The 19,837-nt window shown below is 35.3% G+C and overlaps 1 protein-coding gene across 8 annotated transcripts in view; it reads left to right on the forward strand.

The window, feature by feature from the left end:
* Hdac9 (histone deacetylase 9) overlaps window positions 1-19,837 on the forward strand; it is an 857,477-nt gene that overhangs the window by 119,227 nt on the left and 718,413 nt on the right. The gene's annotated exons all lie outside the window — the stretch shown is intronic.

The following is a 19,837-nucleotide window of genomic DNA, read 5'->3' on the forward strand; positions in this document are numbered from 1 at the left end:
AAATACCATGCCAATTAGTTTGATGGTTACTAAACAGAGTTTCCATAACTTACATTTTATTGAGGGAACATTTGCTAGAATAATAGGTTAAAGTGTGAGAGGATGCTTTTTTCACTTTTGTTGCCAGCCATCTGCCAAAATTTGGTGAGTGTTGAGGAACATTTGTCAAGGCTAAAAGCATAATTGAGAGTTGTCTGGTATAAAAAAATAATAAAGGCAGTCTCAATGTTCCCATGTGATAGAATGATATACTACTTGAAAAGTTTTCCTATCATCGTTTTCATCGTTTTAGTGTGGTACCAAAAAAATTAACTTGCAGAACAATTTTCTAGTTCTCAAAAAGTTCACTTGATTGTTTTGTGTTGTTATCATAATCAATTTTAAAGTCACAATGTCATTATGAAGTCATTATGAAGCGACAGCACTGAGCATGGGTAGGATATGAGATGCACACCTCCCAGTGGTTGGGCAGGAGCAGAATATAGCAAAAAAGACCTTGGAATCTGAACATCTTTATTTGACAGTCAGCCAGCTCTGTTAACTTTCTTTGTGACCTGGGCCCTTTTTGTGTTAGTTTTCTCACCTGTAGAAAAAGGATTAAAAATGCCTACTTTGCCAGTTGGGTTTCAAAATCAAAGTATATAATGTACACATAACACCCGGCACACACAAGTGTGCCATGATATGTGTATGAAGCAACGTGAATACTATGAAAATGTTTACTATTCTTAACTTAAGTGGTTGGAAAGTTGTATCTTCATAAGGTTTTAGCAAAATGAAAATTTAGTGATTTGTAGATGGACTTTAGTTTGTGCTATAGGTCTCTCCAAGAGTATATGTGTTAGGGGAGAGGACAGCAAATAACTTTGTGCAACAGTGAGGTATTTTGCTGTTATTGTATTTATACAAAAAAATTGCTAAATGATTCAAGATAAAGTAACACTAGTTTTAACTCTCTTCTGTTCAGAAGTGCAGGCCATGCCAGGCAAAGTAAGCTGTGAACTAATCCTATGAGCATGAAAATGAAACTGATCAATGTGATTCATTCTGTGACAGTGTGACTCAGGGGGAGGAATGGGCTGAACTAGGGTTGATATTAAAACCTGTGCAGATGTCTACTTGCTGTTTTGTCCTGAGCCAAATTGACTTAACTTGCCATCAAGGATCTGTGTTTGGTGTTCAGTGTGGATGGGGAAGGTATGATTACACCCCAGGGGACCTTGATTATCAGGAAAAAGATTATGCACATGGTAGACCATCACTTGAAGCTTCTGGAGCAGGAGAGAAGTTATGATTCAAGTATTTGAGAGAATTTAATGTAGAAGATGTGATGTGGGGCCTCTGTCATAATTCAAATATGAGGGTGTACCCTGAAAGAAGGAAAAGAGCAGGACAGAGGCTGCCAGACTCCTAATACTTAGAACCATCACTTTTAAATTCTCTGCTGTTCCAAGTGCTTTTACTGATCTGTTTTTTTTTCTTTTGTGAATATATTGCAAAAATAAGTAATTAAAATGGAGATGATGGTTGTTTGCCTTTGGTTGATTTCACTTTTTCTTTTAACACTTTATTTTTCAAGTAGACCAAGAAAATGCATACTTTGAAAATCATATGAATATGATTATATAACTGTAATTTTTGTTTTAATTCACAATTTTCTTCCTCTCTTGGTGTGCTTACTATGAATGATCCTGGCTGCAGACAAACTGGTGAGAAAGTAGCATTTATGGAGTCCCTTTGCTGTTTTATGAATATCAGCACAGGATCCCCTTTATTCTCTATAACATCCTTATAAAGTAGCTGATGTTATTCCTATTTTATAGGTAAATATTCTGAGATTATGTAAAATTAGACTCTGGTGAGTGTTGTGCAGAATGCTCTGCTTGTAGCAGGAGAAATTAAGGACTAAACCAAGAACAGTAATGTTGATTTTTTTTCCCCTTGTTTCCAAAATAGAGAAGTGAGTCTGTCTTAGAGGATACAACTTGATCCTTTCTCAGAGATATAATAGCTAGTCATAGAGCTGTTCCTCTGCTTCCTGAGGAAGTGAGATTCTTCATGAAGTAGAGTGGTGGTCTTCCATGTCTAAAGATAATTAGAGTATGCTCTAGTCAAACTGTTAAAAACTATGGAAAATAATCTCAAGAGAAATCTAATATTCTACATTGATAAGGCAAATATCTTGTTTTGTTGTTCCTGAATGAATGTTCATGAATGATCATGAATGCTCCACATAATGGTAGTTTTTGAGAGAGATGAATTACTATGTCATTAATAAGAGGTGGCTTTTTCTCCTTTAAAAATTATGATGAAAGATATAGGATTTATTGGGTATGGGGAGCTGCTTGGTTTCTAGTATGAAAAGAGTTTGAAAGTTGAATTAAATTGGACCCTTTCCTGTTATTAAGATATCTTTAAACACTCTGCCTGATCTGGCTTATAATTCTTGGTTTCAAGTACTAATGGAGATGTTACTTGCAAGTTAAAGCCCGAACTGAAAAACATGCTTGTGAATTCCTTTATAAGAGGCTCTTTTAATTGTAGTTCTTTTAAAAAGGAAGTTAACACTTAAGTATCTATTAATTCTTGACAAGGACCTTATTAGACTGAAGCAAAAAAGTGTTTTTAAAAAGGCAGGTAGCTGTTAGTATTATATGAGAATCTGAAACTAGGAAAGTAATTATTATGAGTTTCTTAATCTTTTACTTTTTTTCAAAAGGGAAATGTCTCTGTATTTTCTTATTAGAAAAACAATTGTTAAATGTTAAAACATATTCAAACAATGCTGACCATTGTATATTAAAAAGTGAAAGTTTCCCATAATTTTACCCCACCTAGATGGCCACTGATAACAGTTTAATATGCTGGTATATTCTTACAGGAATTTTTTTTTGCAAACACTGTATTGCTATCTACATATGTTTTAAATGGAGAATTGCTTATAATGCATGGACTATTTCTTAACTTCTTTTTTTCTTATTGAAAAGTGTTGTTGATCTATTTCCCTTCAGTAGTATCAGATCTACCTGTTAGATGTTGGTTGTTTTGCCATTTTAAAAACAGTGTGAACAAATATCATTTTTGTATGTTTTTGCATGCTTCTCTCTTTCCTTAGGCTAAATTCATACAAATAGATCTGGTAAGGAAAGGTAATGCCTATTTCAAATTTCCATATACCTTTTAAAAATGCACCATAAAATATTTTACCAATTTATTTTTTATTTTTATTTTTTTTTTGGTACCAGGGGTTGAACTCAGGGTTCCTGAGCAACATCTCCAGTCCTTTTTTTCTTTTTCATTTTCTATTTTTTGAGACAGGATCTTTCTAAGTTGCTTAGGGCCTTGCTAGTTGCTGAGGCTGGCTTTGGGACTGCAATCTTCCTGCCTCAGGCTCCCAAGCTGCTAGGATTACAAACGTGAGCCATTGCACCCGGCCCAATTCATTTTTCTCTCAGTGTTGTATGAAAAATTTTTTTGCCTTACTTTTTTAAAACAGTGTGAATAATAGTTTTTACTAGTCAGGAAAGAAGAAAATTTATTTCTTTGATTATTAGTGAGTTTGGAAATAGTGTCATATGTTTGTGAGTTCTTACTTTTTCCTTAGGAACAGCTTGTTCATGACATTTAGCATATTTTTCTTACAGTGCTTGTTTTTCATATTAATTTTTAAAACTTTTAATGTATCCTTTGATATATATGTTGTAAATATTTACCTACTTTTTTCTTTTACCTTTTATTATATACAAATATTTGTCGTCCAAATGGCTGAAGTTTATACATTCACATAACTCATTTGTTTTGCTTATGGCTTCTGCTGTTATTTACATGATGAGTAAAAACCCCAGTTAACGTTTCTTGAGACCTAGGCATTTTATGTGCATGATCTTATTGAAGTTTGATACAACAGCCCTGTGAATAGGATACCGTTAACTTCGTTTTCATAGATGATGGCTAAGTAATTGATCCAAGATTGCACAGTTTTAACTGACAGTGCCATATTTCAAATATAGGCGGTCAGATAGCTCTCTATCTAACCCCAAGATTATTAATAGTAAAACAAAGACCTCCTGTATTACTTGTACTTTTCATGTTTAAAAAAATCTTTGCATATAATTGCCATGGGATCCATCCATTTATTTTCATTTTCACTTTATACTAAATTTATATATACACGTGTCTCTACAAGTTCATTATAGTCTCTCTTTATTATAATAATTGTGTTATTTCTTTCCCAGTGTCACATTGTTTAAATTATCCTGGCTTTAGAATAATTTTCTTCTTTTTTTTAATCTAAAGGAAAATCTCCCTGGTTACTTTTCTCTTTAAAATTCTTCCTGACTATTCTCATATACATGTTTCTTCCAGAATCAATATGTTAAATTCAATGTGCAAATTCTCCCTTCAAAACACTTTGTAATTATACTAATTATAACAGCACAAGTAGCATCACTGCAATATTGATCTTTCTATGCAGGAAAACGGTACATCTTTCTATTAACAGTTTAAGTAAAGTTGTGCCATTGATTTTATTCAGGTTTTGAACAATTTGTTTTAAGTATATTCTTGAGTTAAATTTCCATCATGCTGATTTTTGCTCAAATTTATGACTGCATGCTATTTTGATAGTGGATATATGTTAGCTGTCATTGATATTTATGAAGTCCAAGTTCCATGTCATGAATACCATGCTAGTTCATGTCCTCTTTGTGTATACTCAGTGTCAGAAAGGGAGGAATGGCTTTAACGTCCTGATGGCCAAAGGTTTCTTAACCAGCTGTTTGTATATGATTGTTCAGGTTTTTAAAAAAATTTAATTATATGATTTCTAATTACTGGTTCATTTGAATTCTGGATATCCACTTAAAATGGTAATTTGAAGCCATAGTGGTTGTTAGAGGACCATAATCCTTTGAAAGTGCCTTGGAGGGCCATGGTGATGTCACACACATCACAAGTGGAAGCCCTGCTGTTCCTTCCATACTGCCCTGTTCTTGGATGAACAGGAGAGAGCAGACCTTCCTTAACAAAACATGACCAATGACTGGAGGTTTAGAAGTAGAGAGTGTAATAGACATTGAATATCTAAAAGAAATACAAGGCTGGAAATCAATTGCAATGATGAAAGAAGGCCACAGGGAGCCCGAAGAAGGAGGCAGGATAATAATGAAGAGATAAATAGGAAAAGATGAAGGACATTTAAACAAACAAACAAAAAAATCAATAGAGAAATTTGGAAGATAATCAGAGCTGAAGGAGCAAACAGTATGAAAAAAATGTAACAATGTAAGATGATGGAAATTTAGTAAAACTGACTGATACAGATATAGTTGGCTTAAAAAAAAATCTCCCTGATCTTTTCCTTTAAACTACTCAGTGTCTAAATAAAGAAGTTGCTGATTTTTCTGTAGCAGGCTATTTCAGTAGTGTATTTTGAAGGTTTCTTCATGGAACATGATATTTTACTACCTGACTGAAAGTGAATAAACAGAACTGGAGAATTTCTGCTTTGCACATTTCTGAAGCTTTATTATATCCTTATATAGGTAAAGAGAGAAGTATACACCGACTATGCCAAAATGACCACATGCTTCACACTTGCACTACCTCTTTTTATGAAGCTAAATTTGGACTTTTCAAAACCTCCTGTTTAAAAATACATCCCAAAGACTTCTGCTTATTGCACATTTTGTTCCTGTCCTGTACAACTTAGATCTTCATTTACAATTCTTTTTTTGAATATTTTTCCTTTCTTAGGAATATAAAAGGAAGTTATTGACATATAATCCTTCACTATGTTATATGTGATAGTTAATATAAGAATTTGAAGTATATATGTTTATGTAAATAAGATTTGCATATAGACAAATCTTATGAAAAAAATTCCCTGACAGATTTTTTTATTATATAATTTATATTTTCCTGTCAAGTTCCCATTTTATTCGTTCTGTCAGAATGAAAACTTGCATTCTGATTTTATTTTATTTTAGGTATCAGAGATGGAACCCAGGGGCAGTTAACCACTGAGCTACACCCCTAGCCCTTTTCATTTTTTGAGACCGGATCTCCCTATGTTGCTTAGGTCCTTGCTAAATTGCAGAGGCTGGCTTTGAACTTGTGATCTGATCCTTCAGCCTTAGCTTCCCAAGTCACTGGGATTACAGTTGTGCAACACTGAACCCAGCCTGATTTTAAATAAGAAGTCATATTTAGGAAAGCATCAGTCCTTTAAAAATAACACTTAAACACAAAATAGTATAATATTTATTGACACATATATCTAGAATATTAGCATGTTTTCTGTTAAGCTTCACAGAATTTTTAAAATTAAAGATGAAAGTACCAGAAATTCTCAAAATACAATAATTAATCTTTCTTTCCTAACTCATTCATTATGTAATTCACTAACCCAATATTCCAATTTTCAAAATGCTTACCTCTTTCTAGCATGTTGAACTATACTTAACTGTAACATGTCTACATGACCTGAACAGTCTAAATTTTGAGTATGTTAAGTATAGCCTGAAATATTTGTGAAATTGTTCTTTGAACTATTTTCTAAATGTGTGATTTTCCTGCGGTGAAATAGTGGATCAAAGTAATCTACAAATTAGTGAATTCTAAATGTGTTAAATCATTTGTTTCCAATTTAGAATTTGCTTAAATAATTTATAGTGTCACTAATAGGAATTTTAAAAAAATGTCAAATTGATGTCAAGAATCTAATATTTATTAAAATAGAAGGTGTTGAATGGGGTAGTCTATTAAGTAACAGCAATTCATGTTAAAAGTAGTGACAAAATAGTGGATAAAATGGAAGTATGGGATCTAATTACTTATTTAATAAGCAACAGTTTGAAGTTCCTACTATTAGTGAAGCACCTGCTTCATTATGAGGACTACGATAGTCAATCAGACTTATATATATTTTTCTGCCTTTCAGAGCTTACAGACAATCACCAAAGATGGTACATAATTATAATCCAAGAGATTTGATGGTTTCCAATAAAAATTACTTGTTGTGTCTGCCTGATTTCTAAAACCTGAGAAATAAGAAAAAAAATAGTATGGTGAATGGGAAACAAAAATACCACCTTTAGACAGATTCGGCTGATATTGAGGCATCTGTCCTATATTAGGGAACAAGTGGGCTTTCTTTCTTTTTTTTTTTTTTATGTGGTGTTGAGGATCAAACCCAGGGCCTCGCACATGCTAGGCGAGCCCTCTACCTGTGAGCCACAACCCCAGCCCAAGTGGGCTTTCTAATACAATTGGCCATTCATATCCATGGGCTTCACATTTGTAAATTCAAACCACACTGGACCAGAAACTAAATTAGGCCTGTGATGGCTGAATCTCTACTAAGCATGTACAGACTTCATTTTTCTTGTCATTAGTTCCTAAACAATACAATATGACAACAATTTACATAGCACTTATATTGTATGGGGTATTATAAGTCATGATTTAAAGTATATAGGAGGATATGTGAGGGCTCTATGCAAATACCACACCATTTTATATAAAGCACTTAAGCATTTGTGGATTTTGGTATTTGTGGGGTATCTTGGAATCCATCCGTGGAATCTACCACAGAACCAGGGATGACTATCCTAAACCCCAGGATTAGAGAGATTTATCTATCTAGTTCTGGGAATGGTAGACAACTGTGGGCTTCCCTACAGGAAGAAGGCCTGTATGACATATAGCATTCAGAGGTAATGCACATGCGTAAGCTGCCTCCTAGGAAGAAGATAAGAATCAGATTGTGCATTTCCCTTTAAAAAACTCATCAGGTCAGTCTCTTCTCCTTTGTGGAAGAATAAAATGTTCATACAAGTAGTGATCCTTCCACATGCAAGAAACTTTAGGAATAGCGAAGGAGTAACCCCAGCCCTCCCCTTAACAACAATGATGGGTGGTACGATTTAGGGCTTATGAGAAAGAACATGGAATACTATGGGAATACAATCTGATCTAAAGTTTCAGTGGAAGTGATGTTGAAGCTAAAGTAGGTGGTAAGACTGGGGAAGGGGATTTCAGAAAAGAAGACAGACATTCTGACACGTGTATGGAATTCCGTGCAATTCAGCACAACTGGTTACAGCTTAGACTATGAGATAGAATAGAGAGTGATATAGTAGGGTATGTGGGCAGTGATTGAATCTTTAGTGGATTATGAGTCAAATTCAGGTAAATGAAGGGTGATCAGAAACATTAGAAGACTAATAACAGAATCAGCTTAACTATATAAAGATCATCTTAACTATAGCTTAGAGGAAAGCAAAGCCAGAGAGAGGAAGGCCTGTTTGGGGTATGCAAGGGAAGAGGTTAATGGGAGGGCCATATGGGAGGGCCATATGGGAGATGATGCTTTTGTAAATCTTGCTTGAAGGGCAAGGCATTCAAGTAAAGGTGTTTAGAAGGCTAGTTTGGTGCATACACATAAAAGTTTAATGAATGCCTATAAGTATTTGAAATACTGATCTGTGAATTTATACTAAACTGAAGTAGTTAGAAATTTAACTTGACTTATTTTCCAATAGAGATTTTATAGTACTTCTGAGTGTTTTCTCATAAATCCAATTATTTAAATAAAATTATTTAAATAAAAACTTCTTTGGAAGAACATTAAAACTCAGCTTACTGCCACTGCTTACTATAAGATGCTGTTGATTTCTTGTAAGCATTCTGGTTTGTGGGAGAACAAAGGAAAATTTATGTCCATTTTGGGAGAAGACACATTTTCATGGAAACTGAACTTGCTAAAATTTCATAATCACGTCCAAAAGTACACTGTACAGCCAAGTTTTCTTAGCTCATACTAATATACAATGATTTAAAGGCTACACTATTTCAAAAGATAATCATTTGTTATCAACATTCATCAGTACAAATAAAGAGCCTGGAACCATTTCTGATAAAAATTCCAAATTTACATGAGAAAGTCTTTTGCAAAAGTAAACTCCTGCTGCTCAGCTGAAGGTCCTGCAGTATCAACTGCCAATGCACTTGCTGTGTGCTGTCATTTTCCCTTTATTAAAACTATTATCATATTATTATTTTAATGCCTTTTGTGTAATGTTATAATAACTTCTAAAGGATTTCTCCTAATATTTTGATAACTTTTGTTTGTACTCCCAGTTTGAAATAGTGTGACCTGTTGGTACTTACAAGGTGAATTATATGCTTTGAATATCTCTTTTTCTAAGCTGTCGTGCTAATACATTTTTATTTATTTTTCTCTTAAGCCTCATGGCAATCTTCTTTAGTCTATATGTGCTCAAAAGATGTATTTGCATTTCTATTCAGAAGAAATCTAAATAAATTTTGCTGGAAATGGCATCATGTGAATTAAGTTTCTTTAGCTTGAAACTCCTAACCACTGTGCTTTATCTGGTGGAAATGTTAATATGTGGTGATAAAATAATTGCAAACACCACTAAACAGACCTTTCTTCACAGGCACTTCATAGAATAAAATTGTAGATGGCCTACAACTGTAACAATTCACTATCCGTGTTCTGGTTTTGTCATTTTTATTATTGCCAGATGATTTCTTAAAAAATTATTTTAGAAGTAGACAACTTCATTGTCAAAGATAGCAGATGAATTTACAGAAAATGATGCTTAAAACTCAGTTTTTGTGGTAGGTGCATACTCCTCTGATTCAAATCATCTGAAACATCTCATCCCCTAATTCATGATTTCACCTGTACAACAATTCTGATGTTTGTTTTCTGTCACTGTTCTAAAGGCAATCTGTGACATTAGAGGATAATCTTTCTAGAGAAAAATAGGCAAATTACATTTCCTTCCTCCCAGGGAGGTTGTGTAGAAAGTTCCTGCAGCCTGTGAGGCTGGCCTAGAAGTGAGAAGTCCTAGTTCTAGAAAGGGATGGGCTTTTTCCTTCTTAGCACACTTTTTCCTTTTTCTTTTTTTGACCCTTTCTGTGTGCTGGGATCAATGCTGGAATAAATGTGCTCACCTGCTCTTGTCTCTATGTGTCAGTTGGAAGAAGACTGGAATTGGCACATGACTCTGAGCTCAGGCAGAGAGCTTAGCTTGAGAAAATTAGGCTGAATGGGATAAAGTTTGCATCCTTCGAAGCTGGTCCAATTATCTTTGTAAGTCCAAAAGGTAGAAATTGGACCTTTTAGCAGAATACAGCTGTGCCAGCCTGTCATTCTGAAATGGACTAAGTGTGGAGAGGCCAAACATTTGTATAGGGACTTGAGAAGGAAAGAATTCAGGTTTTGTTTGGGTGTGAATTATATACAGTGTTTGTGTGTGTGTGTGTGTGTGGGGGTGTTAAGAAAAGGAACACAAAATTACAAATATATATATATATATATATATCTCATGAAAAGTTCTTGGAAGGGGGCTGATTCAAGTAAAAGGGACCTGCGCTTAAGATTCAGAACTTACAGTAAATCCAGCTCTAGCCTCCTCTGTAAACTTGAAGCTGTGAAGTTTTAAATTTAAGTTTATGATAAAACTGAATATATTAAAATAAGGGTGAATGCCATATTCCTGAGGAGAATTTCTCTGCTTCCTTCCTTTGTAATTCCCCATGCCTCATACATGGCATGGTAAGACCCAGCTTCTCTGCCAGTTGCCATTAGATTCTGAACTGCACATCAGCTGGGATGTCCTGCCCAGTACTGTACCTCTCATGCCTTGCCCTGTGCTTGGAAAATTGTAGTTGCTAGAAGTTGAATAGGGGGAAGCTGGGGTCATGACACCATCTAGCACATTCCAACAGCAGCCGAAGTGCTGTACTTGATGTACTAATAGAAGTTTCTAGTGCTATTATGTGCAGAGACAGTTTCATCAATCATATGGACAACAGCTGCCAGGTTTTATTTGGTGAGTAAGTTATGGAAAAGATGCCTTCCAACTGTGCACAAAAATTGGTAATGAACAGGCTGGAAGTCCATCCTTCTGGTAGGAAAGAGTAATTATAACAGGTCTGAAGGCAGAGAATCTCAGAATGCCCTCTGAGGATATTTTCCTCATCTGTCAATATATTTGAAGATTTATTTCCTTAGATAATAAGATTCAGGGGGAAAAATTCAGAGATCAAATTGTTCAATTTGATCAAGCTAGACTGAGTAACTGATTTTAAACCAGAAGTCTGTTTATGGATTTTATAACTGAGACATCTAACCATATCTAAAAACCATCACAATAAATGTTATTTCTTGAATTTAAACAGAAAAATGATGTTTTCTCTTTCCTCAAAATAATTCTCTTATTGCTTAAGTTTAGTGTTTATAAAATTTCAGGCTACTGAGTGAGTTTATATAACTGGTGGTGGATTATTTTTAATGCTTAGGACAACATAGGATAAATACTGCAAATATTATACTTTGTATTGTCAAAAGAGAAACATCTTAGAACAAGAAATGTATGGGATTATCTATCTGTAGGAAAGATTTCAAGACCTGCTACATAATCTGTGATATCCAGTGTAAAATGAAAATTAAAATCTTTGGTTAAAAATTATTAATTTCAAGATAGTCATAGCAATAATTTAACCAAGGATGGAGCTTTTCTAAGTTTGGGGGACTGTGCAGTTGAACAGGGCATGCACCCAGCTGGTCCTCAAAGATACCTTTGTATGATTATAGAAGCCCTTAATAACTGTGTTACTTGGAAAATGGTGAAGAAGGACTCACCTGGGAAATTCCTCTTTGATCTCAGCACCAGAAGAAGGTTGATTTTCCTAAATGATCCACTACATTCACTTGATTGAGTAACACTAATAACCAGATTTTAGCTTGTAATCCCAGCAAGGCTGAGGCAGGAGAATTGAAAGTACAAGGTCAGCCCCTAAGCAATTTAGTGAGACCACCTTGTCTTAAAAAAAAAAAAAAAAAAAAAAAAAATATATATATATATATATATATATATATATATATATATATATATATATATATATATATAGAGAGAGAGAGAGAGAGAGAGAGAGAGAGAAATAGGGTACTGGGCTACAGATGTAGCTCAATGACAGAGCACCTATGGGTTCAATCCCCAGTACAGAAGCATGTGCTGAAATGAGATCCTCTTCCTCAGTTTGTATTTTCTGATTTTTCTCTTTGTTATTTGACTTTGATTTTATGTGCAATGTTAATGGATTTTGCTCATTGTATGCCACCCCAAATACTTTTGAAAGAAGGTAAAGAACATAAATAAAACTCTCAAAAATGGTTTTAAAAGTTGACTTAAAAAGTCTATCCTCATCAACATTATTTACCAGATGCAGTAATAGTTCTATTAATGAAATTAATGCATTCCAACAACATAATTTGTTAGAGACTTCCTAACTACAGATAGAAATAATCTAGAAAGCAGAAGGATGCATTTTAGATAAGCGACAGCATGCAACAGATTTTCAATAGGAAGAAAAATGTCTTAATCTTAAAAGCTTAAGAAATTAAAGTTAAAGGAGATGGAAGTTGGGGCTTGGTTTATACTTGGAAAAGGAGAATCTTTGCAGAGCAAGCATAGAGGGGGAGAAATCTGGGACTTCGAAGACAGTCCTTTGCCAGGCTGATATAGGCTCATCTCAGAAAATATGACATCTGCTTTTCTGTTCCTTAAAATGTCCAGCAGCCTTAGCCAGCACTCCAGAAGAAGAAAGAATCAGTCTGGCTCATGGAGACTTGAGTTTTGTGCCTTCCTCTCCAAGTCATCTCAAGAGAGTCAAATTGGATTGTCTTCAATAGGGCTGCCGGGTTCAGCTGTGCCAGGATTTTCACAGATTCATTGGGTGACAGTTGAGTGACATCTGAGTTCCTCCTCATTTTATGAAGATCAAGCTGCATCTCCTCTCCAGGGGCATATTCTCCCACTCTCCCAGGAAGGTGAACCATGTAAACTAGTGTTTGGACCCTCAAGAGCCAGCTAAGTAAGCTTAGTAGACAGCCTGAATATTTAGGAGATCTTTAAAGTGAGAAAAAGGCCTTTCCTTATCAGGAATAAAAAAATATTTTCAATTAGGGAGCTCAAAAAAATGAAAATATTTTAATCTTCAGTATGGATTAAGTACCGATTGAAGTAGAATAAGAGTTGTCATCTTCTACTTTTTGACAGGATTATGGGAGGTGAGAATCAGAGCCTCAATATGGGAGTTCTCCTTTTGCACACATGCACACACATGAGATAGAACACAGACGCACAGACAAGATTGAACCCAGAGGTGCTTTCCAGTTTTTTTTTGAGACAAGTTCTTCTAAGTTGCTCAGACTGGCCTCCACCTTGCAAACCTCCTGCCTCAGCCTCTTGAGTTACTGGGATTACCAGCATGTGCTTATATGGGAGTTGAGGGCTTGGGAACAGGAGAAATAAATAAACACAGAAGGAAACAGATACAGTGTTTTCTCCCTACACTCATTTTGGTTTAGGTACCTTCTTCTCAGGGGGTTTGCTCATTTAACTATTATTTGTGTTAATTAAAGTACTATTTGATTTGAGTGTAATAGTCTCCTAAGTTTTTCTAATCTTCGGTTATAAAATAAATCATAGTCATTCCCTTGTTAAAACTAATGGAAACATGTGAAATCACACATAAACACGTGGGAAGATAAACACTGATAAATTAGATAATATTTTTGTAAAAGCAAAGTGAGAAAAGTTAATTTCCATTGAAGGTAAAATAATGAGCACATTTGTGATCGGTGCCTCTTGTACAAATTATGAGAAATGATATTTAAGCACATATAAAATGAAACTTAGCCTGTACTTTCACATTTAAACGCTAGTTATCTAGGGAGATCACACTTAAATGGCTGTCCTCGCTAGGGGAGTTTTCCTCCTTGTTGCTTGCTGGTGGACTTGACTCTCTTCTCCCTATGCATGTTGAGTGCCCATTTTGTGCCAAGTGTGTTGCCAGAGGATCCCAAACCAAAATCTTCCAAGTTGCTATGTAATTGGTATGTGCTATAATTATACCTGTATTCTAGTTTGCTTCTCCCCTTTTTACTATAGTCCCCAACACTTCCTGAGAAGTACCTTTTAACCATTATCCCAGGCTTGCACATCTTATCAAAATTATAGGCTTCCCTTTATCACTATCTGCTCTGTAAAATCTTCATGCATTTCCCTAGTTGGAGCTAATCACTTCCTCCCTAGTGTTTCCTAGAGCACTTCAAATTTTATGTTTCTATCATAGTTATTTCTGTTCATGTCTTTATTCCCCACTAGACTTCAAGGTCCCTGGAGACATGGATTCTAATTAATCATTGTTATCGCTCTTCCTTATGATATTAGTGAGATGCTTTTCTCATAGTTGGTGCTCAAAAAAAGTTAATTATATTAAATCAGTTTGGATTAAATTAGTGGTTTATTTTCTAACATTTCAGGGACATAGGTTGTTGCCTCACTTGGTATTGAGCCATTTTGGGTGATAGTTAATATTCTTCATTATATTTAATGCACAATGGAAAACTTAATGCCTGCTGTCCAATTCCTGAAAAAATCCTCTGTAGTTCTTCCCAGTCTGCTGTGCATGCAAACATTGTTTCTATGAAGCCAGGAGCATAGACTCATAATAAACCATTTTATATTCTATGCTCGTCTGTCAGATATGTAGGAGACTCAATTAAACTAAAAGAAAAAGCAATTTTTTTTTCTGTAAGTACAAAACTTTTGAAAAAGATTGCTGTCCCTAAACAGCTTTTTAATTCTGAGAGAAGCATGTCTGGAGGTTTCTTATCAAGCTTCCAAAAGTTCGTGCTTTCAAACATCTCTAATGGCTCTGTCACAAATGCTGCCCACAGACATCAGGGCATCACCCAGAGTGAACGTTTTCTCCAATGAAACAGCAGCATCTAATAATTTGTGATGAACTTCTAATTATTTTAATGGGATTATTCTGCTTCTTGGCATATCAAGCAATTTGTTTTACACCTTTACTCATTATTTTTCATTTTTGAAGACTTAAATAGAAGAGACATGACAGAATAGAAGCCCTGTTTCATCTCTTGGACCATTAATTATGCCACGGCGGTTTCAGTACTGATGAGACCCCAAGAGAAATGAATCCTGTCAGGTCGTACTTGGTTTAACGGATTTCATTCTTTATACTTCAAAAAGTTTTCCTAGAAAACCATTAATCACTAAACTATGGATTAAATAGTGACAATAATGGAAATATAACCAACAACAAATTGTTCATGGTTGGCTTCCCCAAGGGTTTGACAGCTAATTTATAAAACAAGTTATTTTTATACAGCAGGACTTTTGTGACTAAAGCAAAAATTGCCTCAGCAAAATGCTCAGCCTTATTCTGTAGACTGTGGGAATGATTCATATATGGACCTTCATCTTTCACTCTAGACCCCCTTTTCTTACCATTTTTTTTTTTGGTGAGATTTCAATTTGTATTCCCGCTCTGGCTCATTGTCAGCCTGTGCCCTTGAAACAATTACTAAGTTTGTGTATGTAAAAGCCTACGAAATCAATTTTATCTTTGTCAACTCAGGGTCTGCATCGCAAAGCTCTCAAATCGTATTGTGGGAAACTTGGCCAATAGGTAACACAAAATTTTTTTTTGAATTTTATTTTTATTGTAAAAGTGTTATATGTCAATTACATTCATAGTTTCATAACACAACACTGACATATACTAGATAAGGATTTCTTTCTTAATCTGGAAGCTTTTACTTTTGCTGGCTCTTTGTTTTGTTTGAGTGGGTGTTCTGTGTCACATTTTATTGTTGTCAGGAGATTCAAAGCAAGAGCTTTATCCCTTCCAGACACCTGTTATGTCCACAGAACAGTGTATAGGCATTAGGGAGTGCTACTAATAAAACCTAGGCTGGGGAAAATAGGACCAAAACCAAGAAGACATCTTATGTTTCCTTAAATGTTTTCTTTACTCACTCTTTTGTTTATCCATTCATGCCTTTAACATCTTTATTAATTAAAAAAAAGGCAGCTAACATTTCACTGATCGTTACATGTATCCACACAATAGTAAGTCCTTTTGCAGATTAGGAAAACTGAGCCACAAGATTTGAGTAATTTGTCTAAGACCAACTTGATACTAAGTGGGAAAGTCAGGTGAGATAGGCAGTCTTTATGGCTCCACCAGGCTTACTGCCTTTGAGTCCTGAAGCTATTTTGTGAAATGTCATGCCAGGGAAGGTAATCTCAGCCTTCTTTTTTCCACATATTTTTTTATTGGTTCATTATAGTTGTATATGTTGATGGGATTTGTTGTTACATATTTGTGCATGCACACAACATAATAGTATAATTTGGCCAATGTCATTCCTCAGTATTTCTACTTTCCCTCCCCTCCTCCAACTCCTCTGGTCCCTTTCTTCTACTCTGGTGATCTCACTTTTATTTTCATGAGATCACACTCCTTTTCCTTTTTTTTCTCTAGCTGCCACATATGAGAGAGAACATATAACCCTTGCCTTTTTGAGTTTGACTTATTTTACTTAACATAATGTTCTCAAGTTGTATCCATTTTCCTACAAATGACATAATTTCATTTTTGTTTATGGCTGAATGAAATTTTATTTTATTTCTTTAGCTGTGTTTTTTTATTATTGTTCAAGACAATACAATGATATATATATATATATATATATATATATATATATATATATAAATAATAAAGAATGAATGGATATATATATCTCCCACATTTTCTTTATCCATTCATTCATTGATGGACACCTAGGGCTGGTTCTATAGTTGTGCTATATTGTGAATTGTGCTGTAAACATGGGTATGCATATATCACTGTAGTATGATAACTTTAATTCCTTAGGATAAATACTGAGGAGTGGAATAGCTGGTCATATTGTGGTTCTATGCCTACTGTTTTGAGAGTAGGCAAAAGCATACTGATTTTATAGTAGTTGCACTAATTTACAATCCCACCTACAGCGTAAGAGTGTTCCTTTTTCTCCATATCCTCACCAGCATTTATTATTGTTTATATTCTTGATGACTGCCATTCCACCTTACTTTATAGTGAAGAAAGCTGAGAGCTACTACATTTAAAGAATTACCTAAGGTAACATGACAATTTAAGAAATAACATAATACCTGACTTGTCTCTAGACTATTTATTGGTCAAGTCATTTTTCTTCATTCTGCACTGGAGCGTTAGTATTTAACAAGCTACAGGATGCAACCAAGAGGAACCGTGTGTGTAATGCTAAATGACTGACACTGTGGAGGTAGCAAAATGATACAGTAATTCTGATATATTAGTTGAGGTGTTTCTACAACCACTCATTTACTATATGTGTGTAGATTATATGATCTATCCCCAAGTTAAGACATACAAGACATTCATTCTGCCTTCACTGGGAGTTGTTTTCTTGCCACATGGAGAAATGACAAGCTTGAAGGAGACAATTCAGAGGTTGAAAGAAGACTAATGAGGAGCTGAGGTCATTTAGGAGATACCTACACATAGACTAGTGGCCCTCAATGGATAGTCCCTGAAATGGGCAGCATCAGCATCACATAGGAACTTGTTAGAAAAGCAAATTCTTGGGCCCACACCCAGACCTGCTGTAGAAGAACCTGTGGGGCTGGCCTCAGTGATCTGAAATTAATAAGCCCTCCTGGTGATTCTGATGCTTGCAGAAGTTTGAGAAGAACCCTAGATTTTCCTGAGGCCTCAGACCCAGAAGGCCTACTGAATTATATGGGATCTTAAAGAAGAGAAGACCTGGGTGTTTCATTCCAAGCTGACAGATTTTAAATCAGAAATAACTTGAGTAATCTCTAATTTGATTTCATTTACTTGAAGAGACTTAATTTTTAAGTTATATGCTATTAGGTAGCATTGTGGGTTTAAGGTATAGATTAAGTTCAGTTGAAGGAAATTAAGATAGTCATCTTTCTTATATACCTGGCTTTATGGCTTATAAAATAGGATTTTCTTTGTACACTTTGGATGTCCTTAAAATTTGTACTAGACCAAACAAATGAAGTGAACAGTAGATCTTGGTACATCATATACAGTTAAGTGGTAGCTCATACTCTTGACTGAATTAAGACTCATTATGTACAGCTGTGGGGTTGGGGAGGCAAAACATTTGAAATAGCAAGCTATTTCAAAATATGGTCCATGTGAATTTTTCTTGGCCTTTGGCACCATAGATTCTGGCTCCCTACTTCATGGCTTTGACTTCGCAGACCTGATTGTGCATCTGCAGCTTGGCATATAGCACACCGTAGTCTTAACTAGTGTGACCAACTCATTCTAGTTTGCTTGAGACTGTTCCCATTTTTCAATTGCAAATCCCAGGTCCCTCAAATTTAAGTCACTCTATTCTTAGCTCACTTGACTTAAGACCCCCACTGGGTACTTACTTTGCTTATTCCACTTTGTGGGCTGGGGGCACGTTCCTGGCAGGCTGGCAAGCCTAGCTTGCCCTGTTCCTGGGAACTCCAGAGCAACTGGAGAGTTGCTGTGAAATAGTCACTTTTACTTCTTGTACATATAAGTAATATTTGTAGAAAGTATGATTAGAAGTTATTTTTAGTCTGTGTTAGGTATTTCTTACTGATTTAAAAATATCTAGTCACATATTACTGACACAGTCAGATTACTAACAGCAATTTATTAAAGCTTGGAAACATCTTGCTGTGGAATGACTTCAATTAAGGAAAATCACTCAGGGTAGAATTTAAAAGCTTAGCATGGCACTGGAGTATTGATTATTTGGTATAAATGAATGATACCTGAAAATGGGATTTTGAGAAAATTCATCTTGCCTGTATGTGGAGTAGAATGAGGGAATCTGAGGTGTGGAGGCTTATGAGGAAACACATGTCAATCAAGGATTAAGATGATAAAGGCACACCAGGATGTTAATTGTCAGAGGAAAAAGAAATAATCATTTTAAGATATTTTGAAGGAAGAATGGATAAAGTAATAACCTGGGTAATTAGGAGAATGATAGCACTGGTAACAAGTAGACACGTCTAAATCTAGACAATTGAAATGAACTCAGTTTTAGGTAAATGTTAGGAGCTGAGATACTTCAAGCAATTTGAGATTTGGGTGAAGGCCCAGGAGAGAGGTATGGGCTTCATTTACCCATTTGTATTCTCTTATCAAAGGTGATGTTGAAACCTTGGAGGTGGCTTACAACCCAGCCCCTTAATTAATGTTTTAATAATAAAAAAAACCCAAATTCTCAAAAGCTAGTTTGTTATTCCTTTTCTATCAATTTTCTGTTGCTATAATGATATACCTGAGGCTGGGTACTTACAAAGAAAAGAGGCTTGCTTAGCTCAATTTTGGAGACTGAAAGTCCAAGATTATGTGGCCTCATGTGTTGTTTCTGCTGAGGATGCCCTTGGCTGCATTACATGGAGGAAAAGAAAGGGAACCGAGTGGCCTTGCTTTACAACTGGCTGACCTGGAGAGAGCTAACTTACTCCAAGAGACCAGTATTAATCCCTTCTAAGGGCAATGTCTCCATGACCTAGTTACTTTACACTAGACCTAGTTACCTTACACTAGGCCCAGTTTCCTAAAGGTTCTACTTCCTCGACACCACCATACCGGGGACTAAGCTCCCGTTACATAAACCTTTGGTGGACAAACTATATTACAACCATAGCAACAATGATACGGAAATTAGTGTTGTAAGATACCAATAATAGACCGATCTCTTCATTTCTACAGTATTTATCATTTGCAAAGCACTTTATCATTTATTTATTATTTCACTTATCTCAAAACCCTTTGAGGTAGGTGGTTTAATCCCTAATTCGTAGATGAGCAAACTGAGGCTCAGAGTGATGGCACTGGTTGTTTGTTTTACCATTTTTATATGGTAAAGTAAACCACA

This window comes from Marmota monax, unplaced genomic scaffold (genome assembly GCF_021218885.2).
Source record: "Marmota monax isolate L192 unplaced genomic scaffold, Marmota_monax_Labrador192_F-V1.1 WCK01_AAM20220418_F8-fsc00057, whole genome shotgun sequence".
Taxonomy (NCBI): domain Eukaryota; kingdom Metazoa; phylum Chordata; class Mammalia; order Rodentia; family Sciuridae; genus Marmota; species Marmota monax.